General features: G+C 45.9%; 1 protein-coding gene across 7 annotated transcripts in view; it reads left to right on the forward strand.

Moving 5' to 3' along the window:
- Positions 1-20,000, forward strand: part of LOC135101919 (cGMP-dependent protein kinase 1-like) — a 169,248-nt gene that overhangs the window by 68,704 nt on the left and 80,544 nt on the right. For 2 of the 7 annotated variants that reach the window (XM_064006288.1, XM_064006287.1), the window contains exon 1: positions 1,880-2,028. The exons of 1 other annotated variant lie outside the window; for it this stretch is intronic. The gene's annotated coding sequence lies outside the window, so the exon portion shown is untranslated. Of the gene's footprint in view, positions 1-1,878; positions 2,035-20,000 lie in introns of those variants that run through there. 4 more of the 7 variants (XM_064006279.1, XM_064006284.1, XM_064006281.1 and 1 more) reach the window with 4 other exon arrangements.

Consider the following 20,000-nt stretch of genomic DNA (forward strand, 5'->3'; position numbering starts at 1 on the left):
TTTGAACAGTTCCGTCACTCCCCTTGCTGTCAGTGAAGTCTTTCGAGAATGAGCTCTAAATTTGCATCGAACCAATATATGAAACCTGAGAGGAAGCCACAGCAGACGCAGGGTTAAATAAGGTGTGGCACTACACTGAGGTGGAATGACCTTCTTACTTTCTGGCACACGGCGGCTTCCCTCTCTGTGGCGTCAAGCTGTCTTGTGTTCGTTACAGATTTCAGGAAACGACTCAAGTCCGAAGATTAAACAAATTTATAGTGGAAATAGGTAGGTGTATATCTTATAGGAAGTGACACGTGTAGACTTGATCACTTCTTGCAGCTTCTCTTATTTTTTTTTTTTATGTTACTGTGTCCTTGCGTGTCCTTGGCCATGGGATGCTTGCGTTCAGTGTTCAGTAAAGCGTCGCTGAGAATCGTGTTTAACAAATACTCTTTTCTTTATGCACCTACGTCATTTGCAATCCCGGGAGGAGGTGAAGCGTGTTGATAACCTGCCGGGAGGAGAATGCCAGGGTTGTTGTTGTCACGAGACGCTACACCCGCCGCCACATAGATGTAGTTACTGCTGCATAGCTCCCCAAACAACACATAAGTAGCGTCATGGTTCCGTGTTGGCGAAAATACCAAGATGTCCTTTTCTTCTGTCAAATTTGTGTACTTGCATTTAATTTTGACTATTTCTGATTTACCTTAGATATGAGAGAGAGAGAGAGAGAGAGAGAGAGAGAGAGAGAGAGAGAGAGAGAGAGAGAGAGAGAGAGAGCTGGTATGCCTCTGTACTGCGAGTTAAGGGTAATGACCAAGGTTTAGTCAGTAAGGCGAAAGTGTACCTGGCAGAAGTACGTATGTTGAGCAAGTGTGTGTGTGTGTGTGTGTGTGTGTGTGTGTGTGTGTGTGTTAGGAGGCGTATGTTACGGACCCACTGTTAAGGGGAGGGGAGGGAAGGTAGGGAAGGGGAGGGAAGAGGCACGACATGTCACAGGAGTCCCACGCCACGTGACCCTTCGTATTTCTTCCTCAAGGTCTATTCTCACCATCCTCCCCTTCTTCTCTCACTGTCTCTCCTTCCTCTCCCTTCCTCTCCCTCCTCTCCCTGGCACTGACACACTTACTCCCTACTATCTGTCCTGTCCAGGTGCCGAGGTGAAGGTGAGAGAGATAGAGAGAGAGAAAGAGAGAGGCGTTCAATTTCTCCTTCTCTCCCTCTGTTCTTTCTCACCTTAATTCTTTTTCTGGCATCTCCTCATCCCTTCCCGCATCTTACCAATACTTACTGAGCCTTGGTATGTGCGGCTGCCAGGGAGGAGCATGGGGAGGGAGGCCAGGTAGGCGTGGGAGGGAGGGGAAGGGCTCGGAAGGTGGAGGGTGCAAGGCAAGTGAAAGCGGTCATTGTTTACCAGCTCAGCACCTCACCAAAGTAAGCAAGGCAGGTGCGTGTTGGTAGCTGCCCCGGCCTCCGAGTGAGTGTCTGTCATGAGAGAGAGAGAGAGAGAGAGAGAGAGAGAGAGAGAGAGAGAGAGAGAGAGAGAGAGAGAGAGAGAGAGAGAGAGAGAGAGAGAGTATTACTTCCTCTCTCCATCAGCTGTTCCCTCTTCTGTTTTCTTTCGCTGTTATATCTCCTCCTCCTCCTCCTCCTCCTCCTCCTCCTCCTCCTCCTCCTCCTCCTCCTCCTCCTCCTCCTCCTCTTTCTCCTCAAGAAGTACTCAATCCTACTTTTTTTTTTTCTCTCTCTCTCTCTTTTTTCTGCTGAAGGTTTTACTGATAGTGTTATATAGATTTTTTGTGTGTGCCTCCATCCGTTTCCTTGCTCTGCCTATGTGTGTGTGTGTGTGTGTGTGTGTGTGTGTGTGTGTGTGTGGCACCCGTGAGGGGAGACTGGCGCGCTGACTGGTCGTGGCTGTCAGTCTCAAGAGTGCCAGTGGGGTGAGCGTTACACACTCCTCTGCTCCGTGGCACCCGCACTGTGTGTGTACGTTTGCGCGTGCGGCCTCTCGCATGTGCGTAAAAGTGGAGGAGAATCTTAGTGAGTGTGCGTCCTTTGCGTGCGTGTGAGCTTTGATACTTCACGCACGCACGCATGTATCGAGAAACACAGTATTCGCACTCACGAAAATCGCGTTGCGCAGGAACTTGCAAATCAACCCTGACCTTGAAGATAAAGACTTACACCGGCCCATTGCACTGCAGGGTGTTCATCACGCCGCGGAGCTTTCCTTCGCAGCGGCGCCTCACTCCTCCCTGTCTCCCTGGCGCCTGCGTGTGTAGACGCGAGGGTGCGAGGATATGTGTGTATTTGTTTGTATCAAAGTGTGTGTAGCGTGCGTCCGTCGTGTTGTAACTGGCGATCGGGGAAATGCCAGTGTGCGTAGTGACCCAAACACGCATCTCGCTCAGCTCACACTGGCGGCCGCCGCGGCGACTCCCTTCCTGGCGCTTGAGCCGAGCCTTGTTTTGTGTTTATTTGCCCTCACGCCCCTTGCTTTGTTTGACGATTACCATAATAACGCTATTTTATTACATCGCCTTGCTGTTTGTATAGATGGACGGGTCTTTTATTTGTGTTTCCTTCTAGCTTCTCTTTGTGTGTGTGTGTGTGTGTGTGTGTGTGTGTGTGTGTGTGTGTGTGTGTGTGTGTGTGTGTGTGTGTCGATGTTTGATTTTCCAACACTTTAAAAGGTAGGGAAAAGAATCATATTATCAAAGATTTCAGATAAACACCACATTGCTTAAGCCTTTATCAAAGAATGTATTACTCAGAACTGCATATCGTATCACAGCAGAGAGAGAGAGAGAGAGAGGAGAGAGGAGAGAGAGAGAGAGAGAGAGAGAGAGAGAGAGGAGAGAGAGAGAGAGATCTTGTACAAACAAAAGTGGTTATATGAAATGAGTCGGTGGGGGCCAGACGGGAGGGCTCCTGCGAGATTGCCTGACGGAGTGGAGGCAGACGGGGGCATAACACACTCCCCTCCTTTTAACTTAACCACCTTGGAGTGCCGCTGTGATACGCAGAGGCGAGAACCATGTCTGGCAGGGCGGGAGAAAGAGATAGAACATAGGTAGATTATGATATGGTACAGATATATTGGGCGTAGAGACGGGATGACGAAGAGAGACACGGATGAAGAGAGAAAACCGTATCAGGCAGGGTGGGAAAAAGGAACAGAAAGTGGGTAGGGTACAGACGTAGTGGATGAAGGAATTGGATGACGCTGAGAAAAAGGGATGAAGTAAGAGAACCGTGTTTGTCCGAGAGGAAGGGATGAAAGTGGCCAGGATAGGGGACGTGAGTAAGTGGACGAGGAAAGATTGAAGTAGGTAAGGAGAGGAAGACAAAACCGTGTCTGAGAGGGAGGGGGTAAATGGAACTGGGATAAAGAAGATGAGGAAAGGGAAAGGGAGAGGAGAAAGAGAAAGCTAAAAGTAAAACAAAACAAAATATAAGAGAAAAATCGTGAAAGGAAGGGACAGAAGTAGCAAGAGAGAGAGAGAGAGAGAGAGAGAGAGAGAGAGAGGAGAGAGAGAGAGAGAGAGGAGAGAGAGAGAGGACTAGAGAGAAGGAGGATGGGAGAGCATTCTTGAGGCAGACCAGGGCACCCTCTCAGTTACTTAATCCTTGCGGTGATGTATGGAGGTGTGGGGTGTGGTGAAGGGGACAGGAGTGGGTGCGCGGCCCTCCTCCACCTTCAGGATAGGGTACATAGGGCACGAGGGATGGATTGACTGATAGATTGATTTAATGGTTGAGTGAGTCTCGGCACACCAACAAGGTCTTATGGCGCAGTGAAGGAGTGGATCGGGACGAGATTAGAACACGAGAGAGAGAGAGAGAGAGAGAGAGAGAGAGAGAGAGAGAGAGAGAGAGAGAGAGAGAGAGAGAGAGAGAGAGAGAGAGAGAGAGAGAGAGAGAGGGCGTGATGTCAAGTTTTTTTTTTTTTTTTTTTTTTTTTTTTTTTTTGTGTGTGTGTGTGTGTGTGTGTGTGTGTGTGTGTGTGTGTGTGTGTGTGTGTGCTGAAATATATTTTGGTTATCTTTTGTCTTCACCACCACCAGCACCGCCACCGCTATCGCCACTGCCACTTCCATTACCACTACCAATACCACTTCTACTACTATTACTACTACTACAACTACTACTACTACAACTACAACTATGACTACTACTACTACTACTACTACTACAACAACAACAACAACTACTACTACTACTACCAATATTCTTCTTGTTTTAATTTTTTTTTCATGTTTATTATTATTATTATTATTGTTATTATTATTATTATTATTATTATTATTATTATTATTATTATTATTATTATTATTGTTATTATTGTTATTGTTATTATCGTTACTTACTACTACTATAACGATACTAATACTAATACTGCTGCTACTAGTACTATTCATGATATTGTTTTTTTTTCTTTTTTTTACATATTTTTATTTATTTCCCTCCATTTTTCTCTTAATTAAATGTTGTGTCTCTTTTTTCCTTTCAAAGCTGCCAAAGTGACTTCTTTAAAGGGCAAGTAGTCTATAAGATCTTTATGTTATTATTTGCGTGTTATTTATTTTATTTTATTTTATTTTTATTTTTGTTATTTAGTTATTTGTTATTGCTTCTTTTTGTTGCTTTTATTATTAGTTGTTGAACTGATATGGTAGCTTTGAGTTGAAAGTCCACCTTGGCTTAACACACAGCAGACACCATCGACAAGTCACTGTGGAATTGTCTGCTAGAAACTGAACAACGGATAATGAAATCACAATTGACAACTGACACAACTCACTATCCATCATCATTGACACCATCATCACCATCACTGTCCACATTACATCTATCATCATCACCAGCACCACAACCATCATCACCACTGCTACCGCCATCAGCCATCGCTAGTCAACATAGGATAGAAAAGAAGAAGAATACTCCCACCTTCATTCTTAAACAAGACTACTGGACGCTGTTCATGTCATCTTCAAAAGCTGGCAAGTTACGTCATCTCACTAAAGTGTATAGCTAAGTAACTTAAGTTTGCTTGCACATCTCTTTTTATAATTATTATTCTTTTTCTTTCTTTTTTTTTGCGAAAATATCTCAATTTTCGAATAAGAAAAACTTTCTTGAAAGTGTACACTGACATATTGTCTGTGACAAGCACTGTATATCTACAGTACACGTACAAAATCCACAGTTGCATAATATTACACTGTACAATACGGTAATGTTGTAATGATAGCTTTCTGTTACTTTTCCGTTTACTTTTCATATATTTTTTTACGGTAATTATTATCTGGAATACAACATTACTAAACAAAATAAGTATCTACTCGTACATTCCTGCAAACACTATACATAGATATCTAACATAATAACTTCATTTTACTCAATATGATTATTGCTAAAAGTACTTACTAATTGTGGAGGGTCTCTGGAACTGAGGCCCTGGTGTTCCATAGGCAACATCTGTCCCCTCCCCACCTCCGCTCTCTCTCTCTCTCTCTCTCTCTCTCTCTCTCTCTCTCTCTCTCTCTCTCTCTCTCTCTCTCTCTCTCTCTCTCTCTGTGTGTGTGTGTGTGTTTTCTTGGGCAGACGTGCAGTGACACCTTTTCTGGACTTAGCAGTGCTAGAAGTCTCTTAGACTTATTAGGCATTATAGATAAGAGAACAACTGGCGAGTACACAAAATAAAACTTCGTGTCTCCGTAAATCACTCTTCATTTTTGACACCAGGACATAAACACAACTGTTACCATACGCACACTGTTGCCAGATGTAAGAACATTCGTTTTATCTAACAAAAAATAAATAAATAAAATAAATAAATAGATAAATAAATAAATAATAAATAATAATAAAATAAAATAAATTGATTAAATAAATAAATAAAATAAATAAATAAAAATAAGGGCTTTCTGTGGGTATTTTGCAATTAGCATATGCAAGCGTGAACAGCTGACGCGATGGGGGATTTAACCGTTCGATGATCCTTAAATTTCCCCAAACAAACCTCTGTTTTCCCTTTAAATTTTAGAAAAAAAAAATAAATAAAAATAATATAAAAGCTACACCATTCGATTCAGGGAACCATTCGTTTTCTATGTCGCTCAAAACATAGAAGACTAAAATTTTCGCTCAAACTCCGAAATTTTGGCCTCTTTAAAATCGGGTGTTTTCACGTTTAACGGTAATCAGAGAGAGAGAGAAAAAAAAAATGGTTTCTTTGACTTTCCCATTGAAGGCTAAGTATCTTCGTGGGCTGTAATGAGAGAGGAACATTTTTTCTTGGTTATTTTTAAGAGGCACGTAGAAACCTTAAGAAATTAAACTGTAGTACTTCAGAGGCGGTAATACAATATATACAGAGGCTGTGACTGTAGAGTAACTAGTGACGGAGAGAGAGAGAGAGAGAGAGAGAGAGAGAGAGAGAGAGAGAGAGAGAGAGAGAGAGAGAGAGAGAGAGAGAGAGAGAGAGAGAGAGAGAGAGAGAGAGAGAGAGAGAGGTTACCGAATGACCAACACGTGCCCAAAATTCTCCTATGAACCGAATCACATCACCAATAGAAAGAGTTGAGCAGACGCAGGTGTAGCGCCTTGATAAGTAAATTGTAGGTAAATGGCAAATTGCACCTGTAGTAGTACTAGTAGTAGTAGTAGCAGTAGCAGTAGCATTAGCAGTAGAGGGCCGTTTTTCCACTTCCTTGTTACCCTTGGCCAGTCCTCTTACATAAAAAAGTGTAGTAGTAGTAGTAGTAGTAGTAGTAGTAGTAGTAGTCCTCATGGTAAATTTATGTGTATGACGATCCGTAGACAGACAGAAGACACGAGTAGCAGCATAACGAAGGTCAGTATGTATTAGTGGTAGAGATATTTAATTATCATGCCGGCGGTGTCTCATAATAGGAAAAGATGGAGAAGAGGTAGAAAAAAAGAGGTGAGGAAGAGGAGGAGGAGGTGGAAGGAGATTAGGTCGCATCAAATATCAGAGAGAGAGAGAGAGAGAGAGAGAGAGAGAGAGAGAGAGAGAGAGAGAGAGAGAGAGAGAGAGAGAGAGAGAGAGAGAGAGAGAGAGAGAGAGAGAGAGAGAGAGAGAGAGAGAGAGAGAGAGAGAGAGAGAGAGAGAGAGAGAGAGGGCACAAGTGGATGAGGTGGGGATGATTGCCATCAGTCCACGAGTAGGAGAAGGGAAGGAGAAGTGTGAGGAGGGAAGAAAGATGGAAAGGAGGAGGAGCAGCAGGAGGAGGAGGAGGAGGAGAAGGAGATAATGGAGGAGGTGAAGGAGGATGAAAGTAAAGCAAGGTAAAGGGATTGGAATGTACGAGGTTTAGTGATATTTCATAACTTTCCTCTTCATTGTTGCGAAGCGAGGAAAGGAAATAGAGGGAAGAAGAGGAAGAGGAGGGTTGGAGGTTCATGAAAGAGAGAACACAATATAAAAATGTGTAGTAATATATATTCACCCTTGGATGAAGTGGAGCGTATACCGACACACACACACACACACACACACACACACACACACACACACACACACACACACACACACACACACACACACACACACACACGGGACATGTCATCTCTAGCACTTCAAGTCGAGATAAATGTCTTAAGAATAGCATTAAACAGGACCCTCTCCCTCTCTCTCTCTCTCTCTCTCTCTCTCTCTCTCTCTCTCTCTCTCTCTCTCTCTCTCTCTCTCTCTCTCTCTCTCTCTCTCTCTCTTCCGAAATTTAGATATGCTGTATTTTTTCTCCTGCACGTTATCCTGGTCTTAATTCTCCTTCAGTTTATTTGGTATTTTTCAGTACATTATTTTGCAACTGAATCTCCCTTTCAACTTTTGTCTACTAACCCTTCCTTGCTCCAATATCTGTCCCTTTGGCCTGGCCTCTTTACTCTCTCTAACCAAAATCACCCTTACTTCCTCTACCTGAAATCCCGCCTGATGTATATTTTCTTGTCTCCCTTATCCCGGACGGTGACATCAGTTCACGCCCCTTAGCGCCAGGTGGGGGTGATGGAGACCAGGTGACAGGGCGGCAGACTCACAAAGACACAGGCAGTCCCCGCGGTGCTCACTGACGGGAACACTGATTTTTTTCTTTTTTAAGCGTGTTTCTTTTTGGCAAATGTTACCTTTCTCTTCACGCCTGTGTCTGTTTACCGCGTGTCGTTCCATCCCCGCGGCGCCTGTGACTGACAGACGGACGGATATTTTTGTGGTATTTTCTTCGTTCTGTGAATATCTGAGAGTGAGTGAAGCGTTTACTGGTGTCACTTGTTCTTTTTTTTTTTTTTTTTTTCTATAAAGGGAAGGTTGTAAGAGTTATTTTTTGTCGGTCCCCATGCCGGCGAGCCCGTCAAGGGCATATAGAACAAATTTAGTACCTTAAAAGAATTATTTTTGCTACTAGTCTCTTGAATGCGTACATCTGTAGCTTAACACAGATGGATTTAACCTCACATATTTTTTCCCCCTTTTCTTTATGTCACACTAAGCAATTTGTTACTGTGACCTCAATGTTAACGAAAGGCGACCATTGGAGTAAAAGTCTGATATGAATTTAAACCCCAAGTACGGCTGCCTCTCTTGTGCTAAATGAAGAAGTGCACAGGTCAAGAAAATAAAGAAGGTATATAAACTACTATGCGTTATGATCCAAGGTGCTGCAGGTGTATGCCCCGTGACGCCCCCTACCGCCTCGGAGTGTGCTCAGCGCCCCGTGACGGTACGCCGCGAATGTGGTCATAGTGAAAGTGTGCTGCCTTTGTTTGTAGCCCAATTACATCTGCCCTGGAATGGTGATTAAGAGTGATGATAGCCGTGTTAACAAGAGTGATGATGATAACAACAACAATAACAGTAGTAGTAGTAATAATAATAATAATAATGATAATAATAATAATAATAATAATAATAATAATAATAATAATGATGATGGCAATGATGATAGAAATAGATAATGGTAAATGTGCTTCGTAAAAAAAAAAAGGAAAAAAAAAGCTTACATGGCGGGTGTCAGACCAGATATAAGAAGCAGATCGGGGGAAAAAACAAGAGTGAAAAGTGACAAAAAATAGTATCGAATAAAAAGAAGTAGCGTGATCCTTAATGGGGCAAAGCTGCGGCATGATGTGGGCGTGAGCGAAAGGCGACGCTGTGTTTGTTGTCCAGTACTTTTTGCTCTTTTTTTTTTATCAGCTCCAAGTATTCATGTCATTATTGATTCCTTTAACATACGAGTATGTACATTTTTTTCTTATTACACAGATATTTTTCGTATCATCATCATCATCATCATCATCATCATCATCATCATCATCATCATCATCATTGTGTGGTTGTTAGCTAGTTGTGTGAACGAGTGAATGAGCGAGACTTGTGTGAGGCATGAATACGTGTATGAGTGAACGAGCTAGGCTTCAGTCATAAGTGTTAAGTGGAAGTGCGCGGCCTGGCGCCGAGAGATCACCTACCTCCAGCCTTCTGTTCACACCTTCTGTGAATAAACACCTGCACTGTTACCTGCGTTTCCTGTGCCCCTGCTGGTCAAGAGTCGAACATGGCGCAGTGAGTAGGATCAGGACAAGGCTGCAGTGGGTACGGCGCAGAATGGAGAAGCAGTTGGAGGCGCTGGCTGCCCTGCTAGCGCGACAGTCGGAGCAGAGTCAGGCTCTGCTAGCGCGACAGTCGGAGCAGAGTCAGGCTCGCGAGGAGCGTTTAACCCAGCTGCTGGAGAGAGTGGGGACACAAGCTCCCAGTCGCACCACGGCGAGCAATGAAGGCGAAACCACAGCCCGCAGCACGTCTACCCAGGGCGCGAGGTTCCCGACGTCCGCCACCATCATTCCTCACTTAACGGCGTCAGCATCTTTACGTGAGTTCGACACGTGGCGCCATAAGTTTGAAGGATACGTAACCCTCGCCAGGATAGACTGTCTCTCCCTGGCTGAGCAGAGGGCGGCACTCGCTGCTGTCCTAGACGACGAGTGGACCCGTACACTTCGCTACGGGATAAGCTTACCGAGAGACGCGGAGTTAAGAACCATCCTCGATGCAATGTGTGAGTACCTGCGAAGCCAGCGCAACATCATCATGGATAGAAGAGACTTCTACTCCCGCGTGCAAGAAACGCAAGAAGGTTTTGACGACTTTTTATGTGCTGTAAAGGAAATCGCCAATTTCTGTGACTTTTGCGACCAGTGCATAAACCATCAGCTGCGTGACAGAATTGTCGTTGGGACACGAGACGAAGTGGCTCTGAAACGCATGCTGGAAAACAAGAAACTCACCCTTGAAAACGCCATAGATATTTGCAGAGCATCAGAGAGCGCTAACCAGTGTAGTGCAGTACTAAGGGGCGGCTCTCACTCTTCGAGCCATGGTGTGAACGCTGTCTCGAACTACAGGAAGGGCAGTTTCGGGGGCTCAAGCCCCACGGGCTGTTATCGTTGTGGCAAAAATTGTCGCAGTGACAAAAGGGGATGCCAGGCAATAGATAAAGTGTGTCAGAATCCGCGGGAAAAGAGGGCATTTTGCGAGTGTATGTCAGCAGACAGTGAGGAAACGACGAGGAGCTTCGAGGAGTTCCTCAACTGTCTCTCCTCATCGCGGTGCAGGCCCGAGGCGGGGAGCCAGTGCCAGTGTATACCAGCTCTTATCAGGCGTATACACAAAGACGGTGACGGCACGACCTGCGCCCCAGGTGCTCATTACCGCCACACATCCCGCTGGAAGAGACAAGATTACGTGGACTCCTGACTCTGGGGCCGAAACGACCGTTATTGGCCTCGACACGGCAACACTCCTTGGAATCCCGCCCTCCAGCTTGGCGCCCGCTGATGGTGATGGACTTTATGCTGCCGGTAATCACCCCCTCACCTGTGTAGGAACTTTCTCGTCGCACTTGCAACTGGGCGACAGGGAAGCTGAGACTGTTGTGAGCGTGGTGAAGGAGGTGAAGGGGGCGCTGCTTAGCTGGTACGATTCCATCGCTCTCGGAATCCTCCCCGAAGATTTTCCGGCTCAAATCCGACCGCTACGCAGGGAAGAACAGCACACCGGCAACAGCTCCATCAAGTACCCGACCGCCTCGCAGCCACCTCTATCTACGCCCACAGAAGTGATCAGCTGGCCTCATTCCTACGACCCAACGCCACAGCAGCGTGCGGGGCACGCTGCTGCTGTGATCAAGGCCTTTCCCAGCGTCTTCGAAGCAAAGGAAGGTTTACGTGCAATGGCTGGTGGATCCATGGCCATCGAGTTGACAGACGACGCTCGACCCTTCGCCGTAACAGCATCTCGTACAATCCCTTACAATTGGCGTGAAGAAATTAAGAGCCAGTTGGAAGAGCTGCTTAACAAGGGAATCATCGAGAGTGTGGACTACCCTACGGCATGGTGCCACCCCATCGTGCCTGTCCCAAAAAAAGACATCTGGTGTAAGGCTGTGTGTTGACCTGACACGACTCAACCGTTACGTGAAGAGGCGTTTGAGAAGGTGAAACAGTGTCTCGTCAGCCCACCTGTCTTGGCATACTTCGACCCATCATTACCAACGATGCTACAGACTGACGCCTCAAGGATGCACGGATTTGGATTCGTTCTCCTGCAGAAGCACAGTGACCAGTGGAAGATGGTGCAATGCGGGTCAAGATTTGTTACAGACACAGAGAGCCGCTATGCAGTAATAGAGTTGGAAATGGCTGCAATCGTCTGGGCAGTCAGGAAATGTGGCACCTACCTGAAAGGACTCCCTCACTTCGATCTAGTGCTCGACCACTGCCCGCTGATACCTCTCCTCAATAGCAAGTTGTTGGGAGAAATAGAGAACCTGCGGCTGCAGCGCATGAGGGAGAAGCTTGCTCAGTATTCTTTCACAGCAAGCTGGCAAAAGGGATCGACACACTGTGTGCCTGACGCCCTCTCACGTGCTCCAGTACAGGACCCAGTGGAGGAAGAGGATGCTGCTACTTCTGGTGACCTCGACCCTCTCCACTCAGCGGTCATCTCAGCGTTATCTGCCACCAATGAGGACGGCGTCCGCTTAGCACCACTCCAGGATCAGACTGTGGAAATGGTACGTGCCGCAGCAGCAAGAGACGGGGGAGTACTGCTTGCTCAAGAACGTCATCATCGAGGGCTTCCTGATCATTGCCACGACCTCGATCACCGCTTGCGTACGTACTGGCCGGTGCGCAGTCTGCTGGCCGTAGACGACGACCTGGTGGTTTACGGGCCGAGGCTTCTTATTCCTCACAGCCTCCGCCGAGAAACACTAGAGCGACTCCATGACAGTCATCAGGGGATGGAGCGCACCAAGCGACGGGCCCGACAAACGGTGTACTGGCCTGGTATGGACAGAGACGTTGAGAACGTCGTTTCTGGATGCTCACTATGCCGTCCACTCCTACCAAGCCAAGCCAACGAACCTCTCTGGCAGGACACGGACACACCCAGCAGGGTGTTTGAGTCAGTTTCTGCAGACTACTTCCACGCAGCAGGCCGTACATACCTCGTGTATGTAGATCGCTTGTCTGGGTGGCCTCACGTGTCTGCATGCTCACGTCCAGCATCGGCTGATCAGCTCGTTCGTGTCCTTCGGGGTGTGTTCGCCGACACGGGCGTGCCTGTTCTCCTGAGGACTGACGGTGGACCGCAGTTCACTTCTTCATCGGTACGGCGCTTCCTGGCTCGATGGGGGTGGAGCATCGTGTATCTTCACCTCATTATCCACGCTCCAATGGTCACGCCGAGGCAGCGGTCAAGTCCGTGAAGAAGCTGATCCTCACGACCACACAGCAGGGACACCTGGACGAGGATGCGTTCGCTCGCGGGTTGCTGGAACTGCGCAACACTCCGAGGGCGGAAGGGCGATCACCAGCACAAGTCCTCTTCGGTCATCCTATGAGGTCCTGTGTCCCGGCTCATCATCGCTCATACGCTCAGCAGTGGCAGCGCGCTGCTGATGAGTGCGACGCCAAGGCAGAGCGACTGAGGAAGAAAGCGAAACTTCGCCACGACGCGTCCGCCCGTACTCTTCCTCTCCTGCACCTCGGTGGCCACGTCGACGTTCAAGATCACACGACAGGCCTCTGGGATCGCCTGGGTGTCATCGTGGCTGTTGGGCGAAGGAGAGACTACCTCATCAAGATGGGCAGCGGTCGCGTGATGTGGCGTAATAGAAGACACCTACGCCCACACAGACCTCTTGCTCCCCTTCCTGTCGAGCAGCACACCGCTCATGGCGGTGCAGCGCTTCAGCATCAGGGTCACGAGGAACACCACCATCCCGGCAGCCCGGAGCATCAGGGTAACGGGGTACACCGTGGCCGAGAGCAACCAGAGCGTCGAAGCAGCCGACAGCGTAGGGAGCCGAGACGACTGCAGGTGCGGTGGCACCGTAGCACCTACGATTAGTCGTACGTGTTCATTGTACGCTGTGTTTGTTTTGTGTATATGTACCGTGTTTTCTGTACTTCAATCATTGTAACTTTGTTTCATGTGTTACGGTAGCCATAACAAAGATAAGGAATCTTCCTTATGTCTCGGGGGAGGTGTGTGGTTGTTAGCTAGTTGTGTGAACGAGTGAATGAGCGAGACTTGTGTGAGGCATGAATACGTGTATGAGTGAACGAGCTAGGCTTCAGTCATAAGTGTTAAGTGGAAGTGCGCGGCCTGGCGCCGAGAGATCACCTACCTCCAGCCTTCTGTTCACACCTTCTGTGAATAAACACCTGCACTGTTACCTGCGTTTCCTGTGCCCCTGCTGGTCAAGAGTCGAACAATCATCATCATCATCATCATCATCAATACTGTCATCACCACTATTATCACTATCTTATTCTTAGCAACCAAAGTTTTACTCCTATCTTTCCTTCCTTCCTTTCATCTTTCCAACCATCCCTTTTGAGCTCCCTGCCTTTCTCCACCACCACCATAACTGCAACACCCCCCTTCAAAAAAGAAAAAAAAGACCCATTCAATCCCCCATCCACACCCCTCCTTCACCTCCCCGTCCCCTCATCTCTTCCGCCACAGCATCCGTCCCCCCTCACAGACCAAGCCCCTAGCGTGTCTCTGTTTACAAACTTTGCCCTGGCTCTGGGTGGCCCCGACTCTGGCCCTCGGGTGCCTCGTGACATGTGAAGAGTTATTGGCTCAGCTGATTGGGACGGGGGGAGGGCAGCGGGCAGGTAAAGGTGAGGAGTGGTTTGTTTATTTGAAGGTGATTCTAAGTGACCGTGACGTGAGGTGAGGTGAGGTGAGGTAGGAAAGGAGGTGAACTGGGTGGTCAGGTGTGCTTGTCTTGACTTGCCGGTCTGTCTTGTCTGTGCATGTCTCTGTTGTTGTTGTTGTTGTTGTTGTTGTTGTTGTTGTTGTTGCTGTGGAGGTTTGGTTTGTGAGGAGATTAGTTAATTAGGTCATCAATAAAAGGTGAAATAGTGTTTGGTTTGTTTTGTTTGTTAGCTCTTGTTTGTGTTTAGTTGCTAGATGTTTTTTTTTTTTTATTTCTTAGGTATATGAATATTTCGTGTAGTTTTGATAGTTTTTCTTAGATTGTTGGGTTAGACTAGGTCAGGTCAGGTCAGGTTACATTAGGTTAGGTTAAGTTAGGTCAAGTTAGCTAAAATTAGATTAGGTTGATTGATAAATACTTTACCACCACCACCACCACCTCCTCCTCCTTCTCCTCCTCCTCCTCCTCCTCCTCCTCCTCCTCCTCCTCCTCCTCCTCCTCCTCCTCCTCCTCCTCCTCCTACTACTACAACCACCACCCTTACTACTACCACCACCATCACCACCACCTTCCCTTTCCTTGTCTCCTGCCTACCAACCTACCTCTTTGCAAACTTACCTGTGCCTTCCTTGTCCTTTCGCTACAAGGATCATGGGGGCTGAGGGGAGGCTGGAGGGGAGTTGGGGGCTTGTTGAGGTCTGAGTGAGTAGCATAGGGGTGGATGAGATAACAATTGGGGTGGAGAATGCTGGTAGTGGTTGTGGGGGAAGGGGGAGAGTGAGTAGAAAAAGAGAGAGAGAGAGAGAGAGAGAGAGAGAGAGAGAGAGAGAGAGAGAGAGAGAGAGAGAGAGAGAGAGAGAGAGAGAATAGGGTAAATAGAACGTCGAGAGTAAAGTTATGAACGGTACTGAAAATAGGAAAATAATGTGAACAGAGGAATAGATGAGACATGAATAAAAAAAAGGAAAAAAGAAAGAACAAAATATTAATAAAGGCATAATTGGTGAAGAAAATCAGAAAAAGACATATGGATCTTTTCTTTCCTGTTCTAATTCACACTCTATTCTCTCTCTCTCTCTCTCTCTCTCTCTCTCTCTCTCTCTCTCTCTCTCTCTCTCTCTCTCTCTCTCTCTCTCTCTCTCTCTCTCTCTCTCTCTCACATACAGACCTTGACTTTCTTTCCTTTTGTCATATTAACCAATTTTTTTCTTTTGCCTCAAATTGACACTCATTTAAGGCGAAACGTGAGGACTGACCAGTGTGGGGAAGAGGTAGGGGGAGAGAGGAGGTGAGGGAAGGCGGGCGGTAATAGGGGAAGAGTGGTAGGAGGAGGAGGAGGAGGAGAAGGGGATAGGAGAGTAGAAGGATGAGAGTAGAGGCGAGGACATGAGAAGTATATATAGAGAGAAGAGAGAGAAGGAGGGTGAGAAGTGGCAGGAATGTATGGGGAAGAGGAGAGTGAGGCTGTGGGTGCAGGAGGGACGGTGAGGGAGTGTGAGGAGAAGAGCTGAAGAGTCCTTGAGAAATTTGAAACCTTGTGTAAAAGTGACGGTGGAACTGAGAGGAAGACTTTGGGAGATGAAAATATGTAGGTGAGAGAGAGAGAGAGAGAGAGAGAGAGAGAGAGAGAGAGAGAGAGAGAGAGAGAGAGAGAGAGAGAGAGAGAGAGAGAGAGAGAGAGAGAGAGAGAGATGCAGGTGGCTTTCATTTTTTGGAATCATCGCTAACTGACAACATGGATGACTTATACTCGTAAATTGTCCCTTTGGCCCACTGACTGACGGACTGACTGACTGACTGACTGACGGACTGACTGACCGATCGAGCGTCCCCGTTGCCTCCTTGTGACCACGTATGGCTTGAGAGCTTGACTGGTACTGTTGTAGACTCGATCAACTCAAACGGAGCAATTTCACTGGATTGACGTGTATTGAGATTGAAGCTGACACACACACACAGAGAGAGAGAGAGAGAGAGAGAGAGAGAGAGAGAGAGAGAGAGAGAGAGAGAGAGAGAGAGAGAGAGAGAGAGAGAGAGAGAGAGAGAGAGAGAGAGAGATCCACGAGGTTTTAATATGAATAGTGAAGAATGGTGTCAGGTAAACAAACGGAAGTATTTTTTTTTCTTTCTCATTTCCAGTAGTATTACACACAGTAAGCCTAACTTTGTACTAGCCACTCGACACTTTTCACAAGCGGATGTCGTTACATATAAAGGGGAAATAACAGGATATTACAATCTATTTACGGTGCCATGAATATTTTATTTTAACCCACGGGCTCCTCTCAGACTTGGTGTAGTGTTTTGGTGTTAGTTCAAAGTTTAATATTGAAAGACTGCTGCGAAAAAAAAAAAAAGATTGGTGGAGAATTTCATAGTTTTTGCTAATAGGAGGTAAATTTGGTTAGGTTAGGTTAGGGTAGGTTAGTTTTAGGTTAGAGCTTTGGTTACGTTACGTTCATTTCAGGTTAAGTTAGGGTTAGTTTTAGGTTAGCTTTTATCAATAGTAGGTAGAATTTTGAGCTTAAAAGTCCAGTAACATTTCACACTCACTTAAATCTTTAATTTCACCTCAACCTTAAGTCAGTAGTCTAATTTTGCAAGGCGACTCTTGATATATACGAGAACTGCAGATTTATGAGCACGAATGCACGTGTAGTTTTACTGTTGCTTAGAATAATGTAGGATCACTCTCAGATGAAGTAACGAGTGTCATAATGTCACTACCTAGCGGTCAACGAGTTAAGTTTCTAATTCAGTACCTTTTTTTTTTTTTTTTTCCGGGAACCAGTATGACTAAAAGCGAGTCAGACGAAAAAAAAAAAAATTCATGCTAACCTTGAGAAAATTTTAGAAACGTGTCTGTCTGCCGAGTGGTTACACATCCCCGCCGTTAGAAGACTGGCGGGGCGATGGGAGCAATTAATACCTTGGGTGCCTTTGACGGGAGAAACAAGAGCAGAGTTTCTGAAGCTTGGCATTTAGTATTTCGTAATGGCTTGGAGTAGGAGTCCCATTAGCTACTTGTGAGAGTGTGTGTGTGTGTGTGTGTGTGTGTGTGTGTGTGTGTGTGTGTGTGTGTGTGTGTGTGTGTGTGTGTACTGATGTCATGGCACTGTTACGAAAGTTTGGAAAGCCAGTAAATTGACGTTGTTGTTTTGCTTTACTTTATAATATGCAGTAATGCCATTTAGTGAGGCGTTTCATGGCAGTATCATTGTCACGGGCTTGTGTGATATATCGTATCTTTCTTTCAGGTAAATTTTTCTAATATGAATATGCATTCCACCTATAAAACTTTCAATCATGTTTACTCCACTTCAGTCACATGAATTAAGTTAGTTACCTAGTTAGTTATGACATATCAAGGTAGTGTAAAGTTAAATGTAGGTTAGGCGAACTCATTATAACACCACGTTCATTGAGCTGCAAAACTTCCTCACGATAACTAAATTCAGTCGTGATTAATGTTGTTAAGTCACGTTGATTCAGTTACCCATTTCGTTATGACGCGTCAGGGTAGCACGTTAGACTGTTATTGTTACAGCACGTCCATTGAGGCAGTTACCTAGTGTGTTAGCTTAGATTACAGAAGCTTCTTTTAAGACACGTTACTTTGGTCAGAATGCGTTAGGTTACCTGACCAGAATTTATCACGAGGGAAGGGGAAATCATGGAGGGTGAAATGTACATAGAAAAGTGTGTGTGTGGGGGGGAGGGGATGTGGGTGGGTGGGGGTGGGTGGGTGTGGCTCTGTGTGGGCTGTTTGTTGGTAATGAAAACAACACGGAGATGTAGTGACTGTGCAATTAGAGCAGTAATGATGCAATCCTGCTTCGCTGTTCCAGTGTTGCCATCACATACACATACACACACACACACACACACACACACACACACACACACACACACACACACACACACACACACACACACACACACAGAGAGAGAGAGAGAGAGAGAGAGAGAGAGAGAGAGAGAGAGAGAGAGAGAGAGAGAGAGAGAGAGAGAGAGAGAGAGAGAGAGAGAGAGAGAGAGAGAGAAATGTCATTGGGTGATAATTGACCAGATACAAGTGCACAGCATCAAACTTGAACTAATAATAGTGTGTGTGTGTGTGTGTGTGTGTGTGTGTGTGTGTGTGTGTGTGTGTGTGTGTGTGTGTGTGTACGCGCGTCTGTAAGGAGAAAGTGATATAGCTGAAAGGTCAAACAACAGTGCTTCAGAAAAGAGAGAGAGAGAGAGAGAGAGAGAGAGAGAGAGAGAGAGAGAGAGAGAGAGAGAGAGAGAGAGAGAGAGAGAGAGAGAGAGAGAGAGAGAATGAATGTTGGAATAATTTATATTCAAACTAATGAAATAACTCCCACTTCTTTCAACATCATCATCATCATCATCATCATCATCATCATCATCATCATCATCATCATCATAAAAATCAACAGCGACAATAACAACTAAAACTGCAGTGTCACAATTAGTACACACACACACACACACACACACACACACACACACACACACACACACACACACACACACACACACACACACACACACACACAGCTTCAGTTGACCGTCAATTCTCAAATCTCGGAAATGTCAGGCAGTACTCGTATTTTTGGTCAAGGTTCGGTATATGCAGAGAGAGAGAGAGAGAGAGAGAGAGAGAGAGAGAGAGAGAGAGAGAGAGATGGGTAACCTAGCAGTACTGACTTGATGTATGAGATGTCCTTGTGAACCTAATTGCCTTGTTGCCTTGTTAATTGTGTACAGCTCCGTTTTTGGCTACCTGTGATGCAAGATAGAGAGAGAGAGAGAGAGAGAGAGAGAGAGAGAGAGAGAGAGAGAGAGAGAGAGAGAGAGAGAGAGAGAGAGAGAATTATAGGAGAAGTAAAGAAACCAAAGTATGGAAGTAGTGGAAATTGAGAAAAACACACAAAAAAAACAAAGGAACGACTGTAAATAGAGAAGAATTTTAGTACTTTAAATAATTTTTGTCTTTCAGTAGCTTGTTTTTACCTTCGACCTTCCTTGAAAGTGTAGGTCACATAAAGCATGTCTCCAAGTGTATAATGAGGCCAGCAGGTGGTTAGGTCTCTCTCTCTCTCTCTCTCTCTCTCTCTCTCTCTCTCTCTCTCTCTCTCTCTCTCTCTCTCTCTCTCTCTCTCTCTCTCTCTCTCTCTCTCTCTCAAAACTTTCTCCAATTGATTCATAATTTCTTCTGTTTAAATATTCTGCTTGTTTGCTTGTTTTATAGTCCTCCCTTATTCATGGTTTATCTCACTTTTTTTTCCCTGTATATTTTGTTAGTTTTCACCATGTATATATATTTTTTTATGATTATTGCAGTACCGAATATGATCATCTATACTTCACGCTCGTACGTTCTGTCAATTAGCACTCACGTAGTGCTTTCCCACCACCCACCCATCAACCCACCCTTCGTGTTTTTACCTCGTATTTAGGGCACTTTTTTTTGGCGTACATTTGAGATGCGAGCTTGGGCAACACCCGCCTCGCACGCCCTTCCATGTTGTGTTTCGTTGCGCAGAGAGAGAGAGAGAGAGAGAGAGAGAGAGAGAGAGAGAGAGAGAGAGAGAGAGAGAGAGAGAGAGAGAGAGAGATGGAGTTGATGGCCTGCAAGGTGATCATCAAAGAGCATCGTAGGGGGGAGGGGGAGGTGGACGAGATATATGACTCAAGTTCTTCTTTGTGAATAAATGGAAGGAACCAGAGCATGAAACTTTGCCTAAA

The sequence above is a fragment of the Scylla paramamosain genome, chromosome 7 (genome assembly GCF_035594125.1).
Source record: "Scylla paramamosain isolate STU-SP2022 chromosome 7, ASM3559412v1, whole genome shotgun sequence".
Taxonomy (NCBI): domain Eukaryota; kingdom Metazoa; phylum Arthropoda; class Malacostraca; order Decapoda; family Portunidae; genus Scylla; species Scylla paramamosain.